This window comes from Atractosteus spatula, chromosome 1, assembly GCF_055471065.1.
Source record: "Atractosteus spatula isolate fAtrSpa1 chromosome 1, fAtrSpa1.hap1, whole genome shotgun sequence".
Taxonomy (NCBI): domain Eukaryota; kingdom Metazoa; phylum Chordata; class Actinopteri; order Semionotiformes; family Lepisosteidae; genus Atractosteus; species Atractosteus spatula.
Genome location: NC_142706.1, coordinates 45,615,835 through 45,619,948, shown reverse-complemented (window position 1 = coordinate 45,619,948; position 4,114 = coordinate 45,615,835). Strand labels below are relative to the sequence as shown.

The window sequence follows — 4,114 nt, the reverse complement described above, 5'->3', positions numbered from 1 at the left end:
TCACTATTATTAGTATAACAAGAAAAAAATGCACTTGTCATCACACTATGATACAACTCCAACTTTTAAACAATTTCCAGTTTCAGGGTCCAGAATGCTACATTTTTTCAATGGATATCACATCTCTCTACATCGTCATTCCCCACAATGACGGTCTTACAGCCCTCAAGCACACACTGGACAAATGCACAGTGCTCGATCGATCCACCCACCCACACCCTTATACGTCTTGCAGAATTGGTACTTACACTCAGTGTCTTCTCATTCAATAACCTTTTTTTATCAGCAGGTTAGAGAAGTTGCCTTGGGCACCAGAATGGGACCCAGTTATGCCAATATTTTTGTTGGCTGGGTAGAAGAACACTTCCCAAACTGGCTTTGTCCCTGACCTCTACAAGCGATACATCAATGACTGCGTCAGTGCTGCTACATGGTCTAATGAGCAGTTAGAGCACATATCAATACATATCACTGCATCAAGTTAACATATCTTCCACTACTCTTCTGTTTCTAGACATAAACCTATCCATTAACCAACCCCGACTCTCTACTTCTCTACAGTCTATTACAAACCCACAGATTCACACAGGTATTCTTTTACAATTGTATTGTTTTTTTTTGTACTGCTTACCGTCTGAGAGCTACATAAAAAAAAATCCGTTATACCATGTACAGTACCTGTATATGAGTATAATGACAATAAACTTGAACTTGACTTGAGCTCCTGTACAGCTCATTTCACCCCAAACACTAAAAACTCTCTCCCTTTTTCACAGTTTCCTCGGCTACGACGACTGCAGTGATGACATTGATTTCCAGAACCAAGCACTAAAAAATGCACCCAGACCATCAACTCGATCAGAAATTCCCCCAACCTAACAACAACATTCCTTTGGTGCTTCTCTTCCACCCTAACACACTTTCTATCCCCAGGACCATTAACGACAACTTTTCCATCCTACAGGCTGATCCCTCCACTGGGGCCCTCTTTTCTGACCACCCCATCATCTCATATCGCTGACCACCTAATCTCCGTAACCTTCTTGTTCACAGCTCCCTTGACCACCTTCAACAATCATCCATACCAGGTACTTTCCCCCACAACAGATCACGCTGCATCACCTGCAAGTACATACAGTGTACAGTATCTAACACCACACTCATTCAAAGCCCCTCAGGACAATTCCAGATCACCCAGGTGACCTCTTGTACCTCATTTACTGTAACTCTTGAAGGAATGCCTAGCTATCTACTTTGGGAAAACCGGAAGGAGACTAGGAGACCACTTCAGAGAACATATTAGGGCTGTGAAGATTAAAGATTTTTCCAAGCCCATAGTTTCTCGTTTCACCTCAGACGGCCATGATCACACTGATCTCTCCGACTGTATTCTTAAAGAAGAGTTTATTAATTCCCATAGCAGAAAGACATCCGAAACCAAAATTATCTTGAAACTTGGTTCACAGATTCCCCCTTCTCTCAGACTTGTTTTTGTGTAATTTTCTTTATTCACATGCATGTTTCAACTTCACACCTCTCTCCACTTCACCTCTCTGCCTCTCCCCTGCTCCCGCCTCCTCCAGTCTCCCAGCTTTTGTTCTCCTGTGCTATTTAAACTTTGCTGTCTGCCCTGTCTTTGTCACACCCGAAGAAGGCTCCACAGTCGAAATGTTGTGTTTTCTTTCTTCGTAGCCTGTGAGGTTTAGCCGAGGCGCGATTATTGCTAGTTGAAAACTTTTCTTTCTTCTCTTTTCAGCATGGAATAAACCTATTACTTGTTCCTTTGCACACTATGATACACCCTCCTCAATACCTTCTTTGCATATAAAGAGAGGAAAGCATTTTTCAAATGGGAGTGCACAACTCCTAATCCAGGAATACATGTGTAGAAGTGTCATTAGCCTCTCCATGAAGACTTTTTCCAAACCTTTGCAATAAGCAGAAGAACAAAATATCTGTGTTCAGAGAAATTAACATATTTATTATGGAAGTAATTTATATTTTATTATCTATAGTTGTACACTTTTTTCTAGTGAAAAAGAAGGAGATCGTATTTGAATTACATCCTTATTGATGTTCATAGTACATTATAATGATGTAGTCATCTGCTCTATGATGCTTAGATAAGGGAATTTATGGATTATTCTTGAATAATACTAGGACACTCAAATAGTTCAATCTGTAAAACACTGTACTGTTAATAACACCAAATTATGAGGTTCAGCTGTAGGTGGCCTGAACTCACCAGCCAAAATGGTGAGTTATTCCTCCTTGAAGAGATCTTAATGGGTTTGAAATCCTTTTTACTGAGGTACAATGGCATGAACCCCAGAATGTGTTTGAATATACAGTACATGATGAATATTTTACAATCTCACATCTTCCTCACGTGAACTCAACATTTTATCTTTTTTTAAATTATCACTAAGCGAAAATATTGCATTTCATAACTTAGCAAAGGTATTAAGATGAAATATTTATAAAGTGTTCTCATATAGTGTCAAAGGAGAAAACACTGCTTTATAGTAAGCGGTAAGTTGCTTCTTTTAAGTACTATAAAATTAAAGTTGTATTAATAAAAGCTGCATCAAAAGATTTAAAGGTCTTGCTTTCTGTTTTAAAGAGTTATGCCCTGTTTACTGTACACTGTAAAATGCACAGCTGATTTATATAACAGCTAGCTCATTGCAAGGAAAATCTCATTTCAATCATAAATGGCAGAGTTTGATTTAAGAATTCATTCTTTAATGGGTCTGCTATGTTCAAATTTAAACTCACTCAATTCATCAGCAAAATATTCAATATAGTCCACATGGAACTCATTTAAGCAAACAGTGGCTTTTTAATATAAATTTTCCAGGAGATTTCTTTATTGATTCAGCAGTTTAGCGCAAAATGATTTGTGCGATACATTGCTCAGGATCGATAGCAGCCCAGTCAATAGCTAATATAAAACAGTCATTGCACCAAAGACAAAAAGAAGTGTCAATGAACTCTGACTTAACATTGAACTACAGTCTATAAGAGTAAATGATGTCATGTAAAAAGAATTGTTTTTAAAATAGCCCGTTCTTCAGACATTAAGGATTTTCTCCTTTTTCTGTTTGTGACAAAGTTTTGAGGTCAGGTATGGCAAACCAAAAAATCTCTATACATGTACAACATTAAGTCTTTTACTCTGGTCAGAAACTGAAAACAAGCCATAGCCTGTATGATCCAAAACAACATACAACAGTTCTGCAAAGGAACAAGTAAAGGTTTATTCCATGCTGAAAAAAAAGAAAAGAGACACATTTCGGCTGTGGAGCCTTTTTCAGGTGTGACACCTGGTTAATTTTGCAGCCTACTGTACGCATGTTGATGCATCTACTGTACCTACCTGAACTCTTACAACAGTTCTGCTGTGCTTAAAAATACCCAATACAAATGTGCTATGTTCAGTTTAATTACCCAATCTACTTTTTAAGACTTGATAAAATAAGGCTAAAAAAACTGACAAGCATCTTTCATCATAACAGTAAAACACTATCTCTTAATGTGAACTGGTAAAAGGGGTAAAAGAGAGACAATCAAGGAACCCAGCTGGAAAAAGAATCCTCACATTAATCTATTAGTAGGAAGTATTATGGTATTTGAGGTCAGACCTATATTGTATATAGGTATATAATATGGTATATATATTTTACATATATACAGCTTATGGGCATAGGTTATGCAGAAGTAATTTTGCAAAATCTATGGTATTATGGTGTTATAGAATGGTAGAAGTATAACTGATGACTTTCAAGGCACAGCGTTTTGCAAGTTACCTGATGCAGTCTTGTCCATTCCTCAGTGAATTTACTGTAGATTGTAATTCTGCTTTTGAAGAACACCAGTTTAACCTGTTTTAGTTCAGTTGTCCCACAGATTTTAACATATACGCTCATATTCTTCATTAAGTCAAGAGACTGTGGCATCCCTTTGAGCCCACCCTTTGATTTGTTTCTTTGCAAGGCACATCCACAAGCATGTAATGAATGTTGCAGTACACTTGTTAGAAAGAACCTCAGAGGACATGGGAATGAATTGATCCAGGGCTTCAAAGCACTGTCCCGCTTGTTTATGTAGCTTC

At 37.7% G+C, this 4,114-nt stretch overlaps 1 pseudogene; it reads left to right on the top strand.

Moving 5' to 3' along the window:
- The first annotated feature begins 1,667 nt into the window (after positions 1-1,667).
- On the top strand, positions 1,668-1,789 carry LOC148840938 (U4 spliceosomal RNA; annotated as a pseudogene).
- The last annotated feature ends 2,325 nt before the right edge of the window (positions 1,790-4,114 follow it).